Source organism: Lycorma delicatula, chromosome 3 (genome assembly GCF_047948215.1).
Source record: "Lycorma delicatula isolate Av1 chromosome 3, ASM4794821v1, whole genome shotgun sequence".
NCBI lineage: Eukaryota > Metazoa > Arthropoda > Insecta > Hemiptera > Fulgoridae > Lycorma > Lycorma delicatula.
In genome coordinates this window covers 104,286,410-104,306,999 of record NC_134457.1, presented here as the reverse complement: position 1 = coordinate 104,306,999, position 20,590 = coordinate 104,286,410, and positions in this window count along the sequence as shown.

The following is a 20,590-nucleotide window of genomic DNA, read 5'->3' as shown; positions in this document are numbered from 1 at the left end:
TTGGTTGCTCTTCCTTCTAACACATACGCATGCAAACATATTACAGTGCGACATATTTCATAAATACAATGCATTACTTTACGGCCTATGCAACTGAGGATATGAGTAAGTAGAGACGGGAATACTGTGGGAGTGAAAAAGAGAGAAAGTTAACTTGGCGGCCATAAGATATAAAATTTCGTCTAATGTATTTATATTTAGTAAGTTTTGCATACATGGTAGATGAATATCGGATGAAAACATTAGAATAGCAATAGGCATTGTTCTGTTAGAAACTCATTGGAGTTTCCAGTAATGGATAAAAATGTCTGCTCTAGTTAAGAGCAGATATATTTTATGTATATATACAGAGTGTCCGAACAAGAACTTCGTGGTTTTAAATAAAAGTTTCTTACAGCATTTATCACACACAAATGTGAGTGTTTTATTAAATGAAACTACAAAGCAATAATTTTATTTAGCTGTTAATATAACTCAATATGAGCATCGATTACAGCCTTGCAGACATCAAACATCTACCTTATATCACAGTCTCTAACAAGTATGTCTGTAGGAATCGCTTCTACGGTTGCTGTTATTCTTTGGTAAAAGTAGTTCAAGTGACTAGATTTCCTCTTGGCATACGATAACTTTTTACGTATCCCCAAAAGAAGAAATCTATCTAGGCCAAATTGAGATTAAGGTGTCCAAGGGAGGGGAGCTTCTCTGCCAATCCAGCTAGCCTTCTGGGAACCTGTTGTTGAGCGCCGTCTGCACAATTTCATCATGATGGGGAAGGACTCAATCCTGTTGGAAAATTAGGCCCTATATATCTTCAGTCTGTGAAAACACAAAGTTTTCTAACATGTCCCGACTTCATTGTCACCATAAAAAACGCCCAAAAATTTGATTATGCATGATATCACACCAGAACATTCAATTTCGGAAGTTTTGGAAGAATTCATCGAACTTGTGTAGATTTTCTGAGCCACATACTCGACAGTTATGGCGATTTACTAATCATGTTCATGTAATGTTGTTTCATCAGAAAATAAAATACGCTACAGGTAATTTAAATCAGCAGAAATTATGTATCACATGATTATTACAATTTGAACCTTTTGTTGCTTATCATTAGTTTTAATTTCATAGACTAGCTGCAGTTTATCAAGAAACGATGAAGTATCCATCGCTTACGAACAGCATGGATAGTATTTTTAGGAATGTTTGGTTGAAACTTAACATTACAAACAGAACATTTTGGATTTCATTAGAAAGATGGTTGAATTCTTTCTGTATTTACAGCACTTGTTTTTTGCCTACCTGGTGAGTGTCCTTTCAAAACGCTTCAGTTTACAAAAACTGTTCGCACCACTTACGTATGCTTTTGTCATTCGGAGAATTTTTATGATATACTTGTATATAATTTCTTTGTATGTCAGTCACCGATTATGTTTCTGCGAACCTGTATATAAATTTGCTTTCTCTTGTAGCGACGCAATGGTACTAAATACCGGGCTCATAACAGCCTGGTTTGCAGATCAGTCTTCGCAACTGCTATCTGACGGAAAATATGTAAATTAGAACTAAGTTACTGATGTTTCAAGGTTACGCATAAATTCTATTGAGTGTTGCAAAATAAAACCTATTCGTTCTTGAAAACCAGGAGTTCTTTATCGAACAGACGGTAGAATATACATACCGAGTGGCTGAAAAGTGGGTAATTAAATTTAATGAAATTAATATTTTTTAAATGAAATAATTTTATTAGGTGGTACTTTTAATTCATGAGATTATAGACCTATTTTTTTAAATAAAAGATGAAATTAATTACACGTGAAAAAGTAAAAGAATTGCAAAATTATATTTACTTAAATAAAATTCTTCAACACTATAAGTGAAATCGAAAGGGGTGTTTTAAAAATTTTAATACGTAATTTTTTTTCAATTTTTAAATAATAAAATGATATTTATGGTCGCCATTTGTGTTTAAACAGTCATAATATATTTTTTATACCGGTTTTTGTCTCGTAAAGACCTTTAAAAAAATGTGTCACGTGACTATATACGTCCTATTTAAAACTTTTGAATTTAAATGATAAAACCAACTGTCACCCGACGCACCTGATGGCTGAATGCTCTAACTTGGAGCTTTCTGAGTTAGCCTCTCTTATTGGAGAAGATTTGCAAAGAGAGAATAGTGATACTGAAATAATAAAAAAAATAAAGGTACAGTCGTAGTTCTAGCTATCTCAAACAAAACATTCTTAGCCGCCATTTTTGTTTGGGAAGTCAGAATAATTTAATCGTATAATTTTTTTCGTCTCATCGAGCTCTTTAGAATGATTTTATCAAATGGTCGTGTTTTAAATGGTCGTTTAAAATTTTTGAAATTTTTGCCTCCCATACCCCATCGCTCAAAAAAAGTGAAATATACGTTCATTGAAATAGCCTGTCGGAGAAGAAAGAATGGCGCAAACTACATCCAGTTACCTCTATTATAAAAAAGAGTGGGGTGTAGTATACTTTTCAGCCTCTCAATATATATACAAAAGTATATATAGTACAAATATCAGTTGAAATTTTTGCTGAAATTATTTATTTTTAATTAGGCAGACAGGTGTTAAGAAAACAGTTGAAATGTTTGCGTGTGTGTGAGCGCACGCGTATGATATGTATTTCATATTTTATTTGTATATAGTTGTGGGTTTTTGATATTTAAAAAAAAAATTATATGAATACAAAAAAATGTAGTCACGTACATTTGTAAACTTACAAGAATTTTTTTAGAAAATAATTTTATTCTGAAATAAATAACACTAATTTTTTAGATGATTTAATTTGATGATTTAATTAATCGAAACATTACTTAACTTTTATGCCTATGAATGTTATATATGTTATATATATTATGATATATAATGATGTTTAATTTTTCTCAGTGAATAGGTTTTCAGGATATGAAAAGCGATCATGCTGGCCTCTATTAGAGGATTTCAATTTCAAAGAATCTGAGCATACAATAACGTACTTACTACTACATTATTCTATTGTTATAAAAAAAGAGTTAATTTGAAAATTATATTTTGTAACGGCACACCAAACAAAATTTTATAATAGAGCGTTTTTAGAAAAAAAAAAAAAAAAATCGAAATCTTTCCAGCCGAGACCATCTGCAGCAATTGCCCCATTAATATTTTCACACCGTCGTCAGATGATGGTTGATGTTATATTCTTATTTTTTTTTAATTAGCCAAATAGGTTTTAAGAATATGGTTGAGAAGTGTGATGTTTATATCATTATTTCGTGTTTCTATGTTCAAATATATTATGTCATCACGTTCAAATATATTAATTTTAGTACATCTAAAATATCAAAGTTGTTTTTAAACTTCGGATACCTGAATTGTATATATGATTAGGAAACGTTAATTTGTATGTTGCTGTAGAGGTTATGTGTTCCTTATATTTTTGTTTCATCGATGCCTCCTTTGATTTATATAAATACTGAGAAAAGGTAAAAAAAGTTTTGTTTATATATTCTTAAGGAGCATTGTGATTTTTTCTCTCTGACTATTTATATAAGTTAATGTGATTATTTTTTGTTTTTATCTTTATATATTTTATGTAGGTTCGTCTCAGTGGGTATGATGTTACATCCACTTGAGTGTGCTTAGTGGGAGAAAACACAATTCCATTACTGTATGGTGTTGATCATGTGTGACACGGGTGTGTTGAGTAAGCTAGGAATTAAACATCTGAAAGATGACAGTTGACAAAAGGTTGAGTGGTTTAATTTGTGATGGTAAAGTCAAGAATTGGTTCGGTGGGTCGTTATTAAAGGTTAATTGAATAAATAATCTTAGCTTTTCTTTAATTACCAGTATGTAATATTAAAAATTAATATAAGAATATGAAAAGAACACATAAATGTAAATAAAATAATACACAAATTGGAAAAATAATTTACAAAAAAATTGATTTAAGTTGTGTTTATTGTACAAATTTTGAAAATAAAATTGGAAAAAATCACAAACACAAAAAATTTACACATGACAGAGTACATATGTATTTACGACTGTACTCATATATAGACCAATACAGCATTCCTTTTCCATTTCATTAAGTTTCAATATTTCCTTCGTTTATTCATCTGTATTTTGACGGTTTCTTGACAGCTCATAGCACTGTGAATCGAGAATGGATGGTGTGCCAAGCGTGAGGTATAAATTTCTTTCTGCCCTTTTGAACACTGCACATATATATATATATATATATATATATATATATATATTTCTTACTAGAGTACTTTATATTACAAAAACTGATTCCTTAAAAATTTTTTTACAAGCAATAAATCTTGAGTAATTTGTTCCCACATGATTTTTCATACGTTATTATACTACGAGTATGTCATTACCATTATAATAAATATACTTAAGTATCTCTATTTCAAGAAGAAAGTTCAAGCTTAGAAATCTAATTTTAAAAATAAAAATAACCACGTCATATACAATAAATAATTACATAAGTCGCTTTCAAAACTTCAAAGATGTTCACCACATTTCATGGTTCTAATCATTTTTTCGTCCAAATTTCAAAAGTAATATATAGTACAATAATGTAATATAACCCATAATAATACAGATAAAATAGTGATTATTAAAACTACTTTGTTACCTTTTTCGACAAATAAATGAAAGAGAATTTACATAGAAAAGTTTGATACGATAATATAATAACGAAAAGAAAAGAATTACTCACAAGTAATGAGATTTAGTAATAGTAGGAAAGCTTGGGAAAATTTTTAACTAAAGTATGAAGAAAAATTAGCATTTACGAAGAACTACTTTGATAGATCGCTTTAATATCTAAAAGTAATTAAAAAAATGTTAAACTTTACATGAAATAAATGGGAAAAATTATAATAAATATGCTTATAAAATTGGTAAAGAATATCGCTCTAGCCGGTATTCAAAAAAAAAATAACCTCTCACTTCCAAAAATAAGTAGAAATTTTGACTCCAGGATTCTTTTGGGTGTTAAGCATGAAAGTCCTTCTTTAAATTATTTTCTTCTTGCTACCAAAAGATTAAACCAAAAATGAAGCGCCAAAAGTTTTCATCGGAGTAAAAACTTACGTAATTTTGAAATTGAGGCGTTAATATAAAAAAAAGAATACTGTTATCATTTCATTATGCCAATAAATTTGTATAGTAATAATAATGCTACTTAAAAATGTATTAACAAAGTATTATTTTTAAAGAAATTTTATTTTAAACATGATGATCGGAAGATCGTTTAAAGCATTAAGTAATTTATAAAAATGGAAGTAAAAGTTTGTATAATTGAGGTTTTTACTGGACCTAAATCTCACATTGTGTGCAGCAAAAAGTGGTTCAATTATTTGGTTTGTTGAAAGTATATTTTTATTTTTAGAGGATATATCATATAATGGATAAAATATATTTTTATTTTTTAGTTACTTTAAATGAAAATAATTCCTGCTGAATAGAAATATAGGTTAGGATATTATAAGGTAGTTAATATAAATTGTTAAGTATAGGTGAAGATTGTAGGGTAAGGCAGTGGCTATAGTAAATAACTAAATATAAGATACATTTCAGTATCGATGAACGAAATAGGGTAACGGAGTACGATGAAGGATAGCTGAAAACATAAAGTAGTATTCCAGGAGGAAGGCTGACGCGTTCACTCATTCCATTCATTTCTCAGAGATTATCTGAAAGGCGAGTGGTCATGTATTATTTACTAATAAGAGGAGAATTCATTTTAGGAAAGATAAGAACTGTTCATGATATTTCATGACGGTTATGCAAAGACCACCAACATAAGAGGCACTGATAAATTACAATACAATTTAATACACAACTGAACAACTTGCTTATAAAAAAAATTGGATATATCTAAAATTTGACATATCATAGTTCAAATTCTAAGGCGGTAGGCATTATCTAATTAATAAAGGTCACTGGAATTAATATTGTCGATAAATAATAAATTTGCTATTTTGTTTCTTTTACTGCAGCTACTCATGAGAAATCTCATTAAAACCCTTGTTAGATCCATTCCTCTACTTCTGCCATCTATTAATGAATTTTAAATATGCATCTGATTATCGGCTGGGGGTAATCAGCTTTTTTTTATTTTAATATTTGTAGTAGTAAATGTTTTGGAAACATCTAATTTTGTGTCTGGAAAGTTAGATACGGTAGGTGCGGTTGGAGTAAGAATGCAGCTGTCCTTTACGACAAGGTTCTTCTCCTTCATGGGTTAAGGTTCGTAACTATATCTATAGCATATTTAGCATACCTTCAGGTAAAATTTTTAGAGAAAAACAGATATAAAAAAGAAGTGCATTAAAACATTCAAGCTACATTTATCAAGACAATGATGAACACTTTTCAACAATTGAACTTAAAATACTTTTTGTTTTGCATTTAGACTTAAAGTATGTCATCGATGAGTTGAGAGAACAAATATAATTTAATCTTTTAAACAAGTTTTTTACCCTAAATAATTCAATCCTTTTAACTGTATTCAAGTTAAAAAAATATATTGGAAAGAGGAATTGAGACATGTTTTTGCTGAAGGAGTGGTAAAGTTAAAATTTAATCATATGAACGAGCTTATTTGTTGATCACATGTAATTCTAAAATGTACATAGCTCTTAATTTTTAATATAGTCAAGTTTGTTGTTAATATATTAGGGGAAAATACTACAAAGGAAAAACTTATAAAAAAAAAGACAATAAAAAGTACGTTTTTATTGACTCAATTATTCAGTAATTGAACTTTCGTTATTGTTTTAAAAATTATACAGAAAGTAACACTATGAAACTGTTAAATATAATTTCTGCTCTAAGTTCTCTGTAATGTATAATATACTGTTTTACCTAAAATGTTTTTGAAAAATTGGATTCTCGGCGAATATTAAAACTGTTTTTGTCAGAGAAAGATGAAACACTCATCTACCAAAGAAGTTTTTTTTTTGCAAAGCAATAGAATTAAAATAAAAATATATCAAAACGCTGATTAGTTACGAAAACAAAAATTACAATGTGTTAAGTAAATATTTTAAGTAAACATTCGGTGAAAATAATAAGTGTGATAATTTAATTGCGTCTCCATTTGTTAGTAAAAAACAAAAACATTACTGAAACGTAATGAAAACGAGCCAGTTTAGATGTTGATTTAAGATAAAATTACTTATTAATATAAGTAATTATATCTTTAACTTAATAGTTAAAGATATAATTCCCAAAAAAAACTTATGACTTGATAAATATCAAATTGGATAAAATTAATTCTATACGGAAAATAATGATGAAGTTTTGTTAAATCCGGTTATTAACATAGGAGTTCCTAACACCATAAAGTAAAGCGATTATTGATGTATTAATGTAAGTAGTTTTTCATCGCTGTAGTCCCTTTGCAGCATTTCACTTCTATTAATGTTTGCTGCGCTACTCTTTTGGTTTGTTGAAATTTCATCATATTGTATGTCTAATGTAACCTACAATATTTTATTTATAAGATACAGAGTAACGTGATGTATATGAAATATAGAACTTTTTATTAAAACATTAATGTCCTGACATTTCTTTTAATGTATTATTCATAAAATGATGTATTCATTTCTCTGTAGCCTTAATACTGTAAACTTGCGTTAGTGTAAACCGTATATATTACACATAAAATATTGTGAAGATAAGTTATTATTTATTTAAATACTCATATGCTGTTATTGGAATTTTTTTTATAAACCCCTGCTATACCGTAAGCTTGTTCATTTTTTCTCTAGCCTTATGTGTCATCTATAATCAGTGTTAGCTTTTCTTCCTTTCAGTTTTAAAAACAACGTGTTGGCCTATTGCCGTTTATATTAAATATACCTTCTGGTTCTTATATTACAAGTAAAATAGTAATAAAAATATAAATAATTCATAAAATCTTCTTGTTTTTTAATAAAAAATATTTTGTAAATTGGATAGATGTGAATTCACATCTCGGTTTATTTAGATTGAAATTTTTATCGTGCAATTTTTTCGTGATTCATCAATCATTGGAGATATTAATACGCGATGATTCTACAGGCATATAATTTATGAGAATAGCATCCAGGAAATATTAAATTATGTATTATATGTGTATACAAACACAAAATTCATAAGTACTCCCTAATTCTTACAGATATTTTAAGTTTATGAATTTCTGAAATTTCAACAAGAAAATTTTAACCGTTGGAGGTAAATGTTAAAAATTGAATCCACTAATCTATCTTTTGATTGACAAAGATATCTTGTATATTTTATGCTAGTCTATAGTCGAGTTTACTACATTTTAATTACCTTAAAAAAGAAAAACGCTGGTATAAGAAAATAATCATCGTTCCGATAACATTAACAGACATGGCAATTTTTCAACTTAGGTATCCACAGATTTTAGATCTTGATTCTACCTAGCATTTCATGTAAAACTGAATAATATTATACAGTTTCATTGATTTGCATGTATTGTTTCGTGGTTTGGACATTACACCAACACAAGAATGATTCTCAGGACAGAAACTTAAATAAAGTTAAGTACTAAAGTCATTCTGAAAGTTCTCAGCCTGACTCAGATATGGCGCAAGTATGATAGAAGGACTATGACATTTGTCGAGTATGATCATTTCTATGCCGCGTTTCAAAGTTTAAGAAGCGACAATGAAGTAAGTTGTTTGTGGCGATCGAGTAAAACAAGTTTTGACGTTTTCTGAAAAATGGATAAAATTGAAGTCGAGCCACGATAAAAATACTTTACTTTAAAAGATTTAACCAAACTTTCTTTTGCTAGTTTGCTTAGATTGCAACAATCCTGAAAAATCGTGTCCACTACATTTCTCACGATATTTTAGGTATAAAAAGGTTTCCACTTGATGAGTGCCGCGTTTCTCAACAGGTGACCAAAAAAGCATTCGACTAAACGCTTCATAAGAATGTTTAAACTTATTTAAACGCGATTCAGCTGAGTTTCTTTGACGTTTAATAACAATAGATGAAATGTGGCGTCATCATTACACGCTAGAGATCAAACAGCAGTAATACAGGCAGTAAAAAAAGGAGAAAACAGATTAATCTGCCGGAAAAGTTGCAGCTAGGTTTTATTGGACTTATCATGGTTTATTTCTCGTTAATTATCTGGTAAAAGGCCAGACCATCTACGGAGAGTAATAAACTTTACTACAGGACCAATTAAAGGTTGCTATTCAGGCAAAATAACCATATCTGTTCAAAAAGAATGCTGTTTCATCAAAATAATGAGCCAGCATACACATCTCGGATTATTGCCGAAAAACTCCATGACCTTAGCTCCAAAGTACAACTATATGTATCGTATTCCACTGATTTGGCTCCCGATAAATTTTTCCTCCTCAAAAATCTTAAGAAACGGCTCGCTGGATGAAGATTCACTTCAAATGATGAGATCTAAGCTGAGACAATCTCAATTTGGATTAATCGAATTATTATACCAAAACGTACTAAAATGCTTGAAAGTCGTTGGTCTAAATATATCGAATTGCAAGGCAGTAAAACTAAAAAAAGCATAATTTCTGAAAATTTTGTTTTTGTCAGTCCAAAAACTTTCGGAACGGCCCTACTACCATACAAAAACTTATATATTTTTAGTTTAGTGTTTTCAAAGTAAACAAAGCAAATAGCTAATTAGTGGTTTTATGAAAATTTCTTTATTAAGATATATAATAAATGAATGAACATAAGCATTTTTGATATGATAGTTTTAAATTTCTAATTGAATGACTTTTTTGTGGAATAATAAACATTTTTTTTGTGTAAAAAAAATAAACCTCCCCAATAACTCAGCAAGCACAATTTTTTTTTTAATATACCATAATTATTTGGCAAACGCTTGTTAATTTAACTCAAAATATTTCATTTTCAAGTTATATTAATGTATATAGAACATTTAAATTAAGGTTTCATTATCTATTTGTCAGAATAAACTATTTTGATTCTACCTAGCATTTCATGTAAAACTGAATATTATTAGACAGTTTCATTGGTTTGCATATATTGTTTCGTGGTTTGGACATTACAACAACACAAGAATGATTCTCAGGACAGAAATTTAAATAAAATTATAAATATAATCTAACCAAACTTATCCTACAGTCACTAGTAAGCGACCGTAAGCTGCGTAGTAAGCGCTAGTAAGCTACGGTCGCTAAGGTTAGCGAACGATACGAGCGTAGATTAAGTTTGGTTAGGTTATATTTATAATGTTATTTATTTATTTACTAGCTACAGAGGTGTGCAGTAGGCACGCCCTCCTCAGCTAGGCTCTTCGGGTGGGTCTTGGAGGGCGGCGTCTCGGAATGGGATTATTAGGTGTAAAAAATTGATTACCTTTTGGGTAAAAATATATTTTTTTTTAATGATGAAGATTGATAAAACGAAAGTTAAATTAGAAATTTAACTCTAGAAATTGATATTAACAAATCGAGATTTTCTGCTAGTGATCGGTACATTCTGGTGGCTACGTTTTGGTTATAGTTCATTATTTTATGAAGAAAAACAATACTTTTTAACTAATTAAAACACATAAATAACATTTTTAATCATTATAAATAACTTTTGTCGGTTGCTTTTATATTAATTTGAATGTTAGACTGTGTACACCGGTGTTCTTTGGTGGTTGAGTTTCAATTAACCACACGTCTGAGAAGTGGTTGACTTGAATCTCTTCCAGATTACATGTGTATCGGTACATTTACACTTACACTGCAGCTATGTCAGGCCTGGCAAGCCATTAGCGGTAATTGCATTTACCTATACAGCCGGACCCGGTAGTAGCTGTAAACTGGTTGGAGAAAAAAAAAAATCTTTTGTAATCCAAGTAATACCGGCTGCTTGTTTTGATAAGATCAAATAGTTGATCTTATCAAAATTATTATTATTTAATATATTATTAATTAATTACTTACTTATATTATTTAATATTACGTGATAAAGGTAACATAATAATCGATAACATAATAAGCATCGATTATTATCGATAACATAATAAATAGAATCTTATAATAAAAGTAAGTGAAAGAGGAGGGATAGTATTTTTAACACAGTAAAGAATTTTCAAATGCTCTTATAAACAAGTTTTTTTAGTTATATATAGAGCTATGTTAGAAAAAAAACTTTTGACTTAAACTTTTTAAAAATATGTTTTTATAGCTTACCGTTTAAAATTTCAGGTAAATACTTAAAATAATTATAATCTGAGTTATATTAAAGTCTATTATTATTAATATAAAAATATATATACAAAAAAAATGTTTCATATATATATATATATATCACAAACAAACAAAATATACTATGTCATAAAAATCAAACTGTCAAAAATTTATCGTGAGTTAAATCTATAACTGTGATAGATAATACTTTAACATTATATATAAAACACAGTACATTTACTTTCTTTTGTGATATATAAAAGTAAAGTGTAAAAACGCTACAATATTACACGTGAAGTAAGAAAGTTTTAAGCAAAGTATCATTCCCTTAACATTGCTTATCCTGCATAAAACTTTTCAAAAGTTTTGTAAATATAATCCTCGAGTTGAATAGAAAATGTAAAGAGTTCTACTGTACGTTGAATTAATGAGTATTTTACATATATAATATATTCATATGTGTATAATGTATATTATATATATATATATATATATATATATATATATATATTTCATTATATTTTCTGTTTAAGTAGAATGAAAAGAAAATTCACCTACTCAGCGAAAACAAATGGAAAACAGAGAGAGAATATTGTATATTATTATTTTGAAAAATGTTGTTTAAACTAAAATAGGATTTAGTTTCCATCGACGGTAATTTTACAAACAACAATACTTTGTACACAAAACATCTAGTTGTAACATATCAGGTTACATAAGTTAACAAAAATTAAAGATTTACAGGTTTAATTAAAGAAAATTAAAGAAATAAATTTCTTTAAATTAAAGAAATACAAATTTAAAGAAAATACAGTTGCATTCTAGATTACAATCTTAGTACATTTGGTTGTCGACTTACAGATTCAGTATTTTTGAATTATAATGTAATTCAATCATTAGGTAAACAAAATAAATATATTAATTTTAAAATCCGGCAAAGAGATGTTTAACATTTTCCAGGATTTATTGGTAAATAAATAACCAAAGCGATTACTAATATACGAGTAACTGAATCATTTAGTTACTACAAAATGTCACTTTTAGTGACATTGGGTCAAGAACGACAAAAAAAGAAAAAAACACCCACCCATATTAAGGAGGGTTGAATAAGTTCAAATACCAAGAGAAAAAATAAATACTAAGGGGAATTAAATTATTTAAAAAAAAAAATTACCTACCCTTTGAGATTGGGGACTCATAATGTCGACGATATCTCTCTCGACAACTTTGATAAAAATTAAATGGTATCAGTTACATATTAAATGGTCACTCCGTATACAGAAATGATCGTCCCAAATTTTATCCAGTTTAGAGATATCCAACAAGAAACAGAGAAAACGTTCATGCATTCATACCGGAAATTTTAATTCTAAAATTATACTGGTTTGGATTGATAAGAGTTATGAAACGTGAATTCCTGTAAAAATTCAACATGCAAAATTTTATCGATACAGCGTAAATATGTAATAGGTAAAATAATATTTAATACTGATTTGGTTATTGCCCAACACCAATTTCTATGGATACGTAGAAAATGTAGAAGGGATTTGTAACAGGCTGTTATATTTTAAATAAAGGCCTGAGATAAAAACTGTATATACGGTAGACACAAATTTTTATCTGATAAAAATTGTACGGTAAATACTAAGAAACTGACATTAAAGAATATTTTTATTTATAAGAATGTTGGTTCAAAATACTACTATGATGTACGACATTAAAAAAATAAATAAATACAAACTGCAATTACGAGTACATTCAAATAAAAACATTCTTTTACATTTGAATTTAAAGAAAAAATAAATGAACTAAAAATTTTACGAAAATTTGTCGAAGTTAAAATGTCAAAAATTGAATCAATTATTTAAAAAATAAAAAGGATCAAAGAAAATAAAAAATAAATTATGTCATTAATAAAACAGATTAATTTTTTTTTTTAATAACTTTGGTTTAGAAGTGTCTGGCAAGATAAAACTTTAACCAGCAGATTAAGTGATCTTTGTTAATAAGTCTTTAAACTATTATTATAAGTAAGTAAACGTTTTCCGACTGTAAATAAACGCAATTTAAGTTTTGGCGATGAAAAAAGTAGGTATTTAAATTTGTGAATTTATTATTAATTTTTTTTTTTTTAAATTAAGCTTAGTGGTTTTACAATAACAGAAATCTACAAATATCATGTATAAAATTAACTACAATTTACTGAACCGGCTAAATTTATGGCAAGCTTAAAACGTAGACAAAAATATATGTAAATAAAGATAGTAATAAAATAAACATGGTATTTTTGCTTGATGAATTAATTCCAGACATTAGCGTGATGTTTGTCTATGGGAATGTAGAAATGGAATTTTTTTAACGCATTATAAATGCTAAGCGTGACCAGGATTCGAACCCGGGGCCTCCGGATGATGGGTGGAGACGCTACCACTCCGCTACGGAGATCGGCGGAGCTTTGGTAGGTCGCAAAGTATTTATTGTTTTTCCTGCTTACTGATTAACCACGTAATGCATTTATTCTTACAAAAACGAATACATTATTTGTTGTTTTAGACTATGTTTGTTGGTCCACTTTTAACGGCTTCCTTTCACTTTAAATTAATATGTATTTTTAGGACTGTTGAGAGTTTTTTTTACTGATTCTAATGAACTATATTATATAATTATACTGAATGAATATCTCACTTTTGCGGTTGACTATTAGGTACACTTCGTAAGGCTTAATGTCCATAACAGTACTTCTAGCTAAGAGATTAATTCAGTATGAAACAACTGTAATCCTCATTTTCTCACGTATGATTTGTATTGAGTGATTGTTATTTTATTAATATTTTACGAAATTAAAATTACAGATTTTTAGAAAAACATTTTGTTAATATTTTATTTAGTAAAGCTTTTCTAAATAAACTATTAGGGACTTTTCTATTTAAATAATGTTAAAAACCTTTTTCAAAAGGTAAAGGTAATTTTTCAAAAGTAGCAGGTTTTTAGTATGAATTTGTTTTTAAAACCGGATAAACTTTGTGATTTTATTGAAAATAGAAAATTATAAAACGTATAATATTAATTCAGGATAGAAGATTTCAGTCTTTTTCAGAAAAATACATTTCTTATTTGACATTTTTCAGCTTTTTTTTAAATCTATACTCATTTTTCTATATTTATTGATAAGTGCCTTTTACCTCGGGTGAAGTTGAAAATTTTTACTCCGATTTTTCTACGTAGTGTCTTAGTTTGCATATTAAAAAGCTTTAACTGTATCAATAATAAATACTTAAAATATTGCAAAATTATTGTAATGAAACAATCGTGTAAATTAAATTAAATGTATTACATGAATTAAATTAATTCTATTATACAATTATATTTTCTATATACAAAGAAATAAAGGAACAAAAATTATTGAAATTATTGGGATAGGTATGAAAATTTTCATTTTTCTTTCCTATATTTATGGTGGTTTAAGCCAATCGATGCAGAATTTAATCACCTACGGGTATATTCATTTAAATTATCTTGCAAATGGCTTACTTAGTTTATTTGCTGAAGCGTTGTTGCACTATGAGTTTAGCGACAACTGAAGTGGAAATTCTAGTCACTCTGTTTGTTTAGCTGATGGAATTCTGTTTCTGCTTTATCTTAAATAATCTGAAACATCCTCCTTATTGCCATCTTCAGACATCTCAGAATGGCTCACTAACTGCGTAAATAAAACACTATCTGAAAAATTATAAAAAAATTGTCCTATTTGGTCTTAAGTAATTTCCTAAAATAAAATAAAGGAAAAGTTTATTGAGAAAATCAAACAAATGAAATTTAAAAAAAACGATTACTTAATTTAATTTTCTTTTATATATTACAATTTGATTAAAATTCATAGCAGATTTGTGATTTTTTTTTTTTTTTGTCTTCAGTCATTTGACTGGTTTGATGCAGCTCTCCAAGATTCCCTATCTAGTGCTAGTCGTTTCATTTCAGTATACCCTCTACATCCTACATCCCCAACAATTTGTTTTACGTACTCCAAACGTGGCCTGCCTACATAATTTTTCCCTTCTACCTGTCCTTCCAATATTAAAGCGACTATTCCAGGATGCCTTAGTATGTGGCCTATAAGTCTGTCTCTTCTTTTAACTATATTTTTCCAAATGCTACTTTCTTCATCTATTTGCCGCAATACCTCTTCATTTGTCACTTTATCCACCCATCTGATTTTTAACATTCTCCTATAGCACCACATTTTAAAAGCTTCTAATCTTTTCTTCTCAGATACTCCGATTGTCCAAGTTACACTTACATATAAAGCGACACTCCAAACATACACTTTCAAAAATCTTTTCCTGAAATTTAAATTAATTTTTGATGTAAACAAATTATATTTCTTACTGAAGGCTCGTTTAGCTTGTGCTATTCGGCATTTTATATCGCTCCTGCTTCGTCCATCCTTAGTAATTTTACTTCCCAAATAACAAAATTCTTCTACCTCCATAATCTTTTCTCCTCCTATTTTCACATTCAGTGGTCCATCTTTGTTATTTCTACTACATTTCATTACTTTTGTTTGTGATTTGTGATAAAAAACAAAAATGATTTTCTACTCTGATACGAAACGTTATGAATACACTGAACGTTATATGCGCAGATACTAATAATTTTAACAGGATGTAAATTTTATCTCAGTTTATCATTAAAAGATATGGAATCTATTTTTCAACAGGTCTGTAATCTTAAAAAATAAAACAGTGAATATATTTAAAAATTACAGTAGAAAAAATTTTCATTATTAACCTGATCAAAGATGGATTTTAATACAAGATTTTTGGTATTGTCATAAAAGTAAGATCTACATATAAGAAACGAATACTGAATGATAGTATGAAATATGCAAAATGTTTCACATAAATAGCTAATAAAAAGATTAACAGATTTTAAAGAGGAATGCTCCTTGTCCTTATATTTACGTATCTAGTAAGTTCAATGATTAAAAAGCAAATGAAAATTAAAAGATAATTTCGAGTAAAAATAAATGAAGGGAAAATTTTGATTTTATAACTGAGACAACAAAATTAGAAAAAAAATATTAATGAAATTAATAACATTATGAAAATTAAAGATGAGATGAAAAATAATAAATAAAAGATTGAAATAAAAATATATATTAGAAATTAAGAAAACAGAACTGGAATTATGCTTGGATGTCTACGAAGAAATCAAATTCTTGTTTTCATGCTAGACGTCCAGTTGTGATAGGAAGTTCCCAATACATACGTCGTATTCTAAAAAGAAATTAGTTCAGTTGTCATGTATACATCACGCTATACAAAATAATAATTGTGGTAATAAAATGTTATTTAAAAAAAATATTAATATTGACAGTATAAGGAAAAAGAAATTTACATTATTTTAATACATAGTTGGTGTTATTGAAAATGATGATGAAGTTAATTTTGAGTGAAATATTTCCATTAATTTATATAATATATTAAATAGTTCCCAGTTCAAATTAATCTTTTATTTTTCTATTAAAGGAGTTGTATACGTACTTGCAGATTCTTCGAGCATTTTTTAAATTGTTTTACATAAAAAAATACCTAACAACTGTCAAAAGGAAGAACTACTGTGTTTGTTATTAGTTCCAAGTTTTAAACAATAAACAGGTTAATACGTGCGTATATGTTTGGAATGAATAAGCTTTCAGAAATTAATGATACTAATTATTATTAACATTAAAATATAAATTAGACCCAATTCATCATAGTAAAGATTAAACTAAATTATTCATTGTTAGTCATTACTTATTAATTATTTCCCAGTTGTAGCTATTGATTCCCATCAGAATTAGTTGATTCAATTTTTAAATTGTTATTTACGAACAGTAATGGTGTAAATTTATATTTTTGTATGGGCGAATAATTTTTGAAAAAAATTATACCAGCTGATTATTTTAATGATAACGATGATTTAAGGACTTTAAACGATAAATTTAATGAAAAATAAAATATATGTTCGTAAATTAAGCAAAGACGAACAAGAGAGAATAAGAATCTATATATATATATATATATATATATATATATATATATATATATATATATATATTTTGTCGCTTATTTTACAATCTGGAGAATGAATCCGTTTCATTTAATTAATTTCTAAATGTTTGAAGTAAACAATAATTAATCAAAACAATAACCAATTAACAAATGTGTAAAACTGAAACAGAAAATGGACACGTTTAAGTATTTATTTAATTTAAATATTTGTAGATTCGACATAGTGTTTTTAACAAAACAATTTAAAATTAAGATAGTATAATTACTAAGTTCAGTTGGCTAGTATTTTAACAGAAAATTATTCCGGAACGATTGTAAAGACAAATGGAAAATACTTACTGCAGTTGAAAGGCAAATATCGACAATGAAAACAGTGGTTCTAGCTTTTGTCAACAGTACAATAGAAACAACTCAGATGCCGTAAGAGAAACAATATTTGTAGCGAGGAGAAAAACCAGTATTTACTGAAATTGGCATCTCTAGTCGTTCCAAGTACCACGTAGTCAAACAAAAGTATTAAATGAACAAATTTCTGAAAAAAAATATTGCAATCGTCATATCTAAATACACACATGCCCCGTATGTATTCACATTCACGTAGGTGTACACTTCCTTCAAACAAGATAAATTTATTATTTCACAAAATACATAAAACGTAAAAATAAATAACCACTTAAATTCTACACTCTAAAGTATCTTTATTTCATTTAACCCTGAGCAGATTTAAATATCTATATACGTTAAATTGGTACTTACTACCAAACAATCTGAAGAAAAAAACATCTATTGATAAATTCATCCATATACTTTCAATCTTATTTATTACAACATTGATAGAAAAAGAAAATGTGGCAACCTTTAAAGATACAGATAAACTTAATTTTGGGAGAAGAAAAGAAAATTTATTATTTTTTTAATATATTTTCAGTTATAAAACAGTATCGAATAACATAAACTTACATACATAATAAAAATTAGGAGCACTATTATTTATTCGTTAAAAAAAATCCCTTTCGTCACCCCGGAAGGCGAAGTTAGATTTCACCAGTGCTAAGTAGGGGATAAAAACGATTTCCACCTTACAGTTAAGAAAAACTTCAAATTTACTCAACACAACAATGGTTGCATGTGAAAAAAGTTACACAGTTTAGAATACGACAAGCCCAATCTTAAAACACAAGCAAAGTTTTGGCCATCCCTTTCCGTAAGGGTTGGTCATATCAAAAATTGTCTTAGACAAACGTTTTAGGTAATTTTTAGAGGACTAACGACAAGTTTAAACTGATTCGATATTGTGCCTGTTAAGGGAGGTATGATTTTTTGTCTTCGAAGCCTAATTTCTTTCTCCCCTTAGCCAATGGTTGGTGATATTAAAAAAACTTTACTTAGATAGGTTTTAGGCTCTTATCCAAAGAATAGTAGGAAGTTTAAACGAATTCGATATTTTACTTGAAAGTTATAGCGATATTTTTTTTTTTAAAAAAGCCCCTCCATATCCACCTCTGATTTTGCTCATAAACGAAGTGGACCGAGATTTTGGATCGTTATATTTTATGTATCAATTTGAAAGTGATTGGCGCAAATTTACGGCAGTTATCGCGTCCACAAGAAAGTGAAATATATATAAACTTTAGAACTGACAGTGGTTGGGGTCTGGGGGATGTTAAACGCGAAGATATGTCGAAATTTTCACGAATTCGAATCATGCTACCCATTACAATATACAGCTTCCTTATAAAATCTACCTAAAAATATTACTTAACTAGGTTTTATTTTTGGCTATTTTTAATAGAAAATCATATTTAAATAAAGTATTCATTTGTTTAGGCAAATAAAAAAGCAAATTTAATAAAGTTTACCATGAAAATTTTGCAACATGAATCTGAGATAATGTCTACAAATTATGTCAGGAGTTATATTTCACTGGCCGTACTGTATGAAAAGCAAAAAAAAACAATATTTAATTATGAAAATTATATTTAATGCTCTCAGTTTCTAATTTCTCTATCTCATACATTATTTCTTGTTAGGTAATATAATTAACGATCGTTCCTGTATTTGTGAATTTAAGTTATAACACTGTTTTATGTAGAAAAGAAATTAACAGGATATTATGAGCTTCAAGGAAAAAGAAATTCATTATATATCCAAGAAATTTGCAGATTGATGCTTTTATAAAAATATGTTCAATAGGTTTAATTGACTTTTGTAAAGATATACGACAAATAAAATGATCTAAAAAAATTATCGGTTAAGGATTAACATATTGCTATTCTTTAGAAGGGAATTATCTTAATTAATAAATGAATCACGCTCAAAAGAAGTGAAAACTTATTTAGAGGAGTAGTTCTTAAATAAATTGTTCTACATAGTTCGCGTTATGTATGTAACTACATACATTATACATTTTATGTTATTGGTTTACTACCAGTTCCGATAACCTCGGCATAGCGTGGAGCGGAATCTACAAGATTTTTCTGTATGAGATCTCGTAAAGAAATATCCAGAAAATTAATATTAAAGGATGGCAAAAAAAACAAAATAGAAAAAAGTTACTTCAAAAGTTGATTTATGGAGTAATGAGAAAACTACATAATGCATAAAAACAAAGCGAAGATACAGATTTTTGTAGTTTTTCGTATCTGAAATTGTATTCCTTCAAAGAAAATTCAGTATTTTATTTTAAATTTCCCGCCAAAAAATGTTACGTTTCTACTATACGTAGTTCTACAATTATATTTGGAATAAACATAATAAGTTCACGGGTTTTAAAATTATTAAAGTAATTTGATTTTCTCCATGTATAAGACTACTAGAATACATTTATACATTTCTTAGTCTTCTGTTTGAAATAGTAATGGCGATAGTGAAATTGTTTCATAAGGTAACAGATTTCATTTAATCCAATATAGTCGTGGTGATTCGTTCTTTTTTTACAATGACAGCAATATATGTTTAAGTATTCTGCATCTTACATTGTGGCTGATAAAACCCTTTGTCGCTGAATAACATACAAATGCATAATTTTACGTTTTACTCCAAAACTCACTATTGCAAACATTAACCTAGCTTCTAAAAAAGACCACTTGGGGGGAAATCATTTAAAAATGAACCAGAAATTGTACGTCAATATATTTTCTCATGTATGGAAAGAAACGTTATGAAAACAAAAAAAAAAAAAAAATGCCACTGGTCTTTTTTTTCAAGAAATTGTCCAGATTGGCTAATTCATTGATTGGCTAATATTGTTTTATGCATGACATATTTTAATATCTCTTGAAAATCTCCATTATTCCATCGGGCT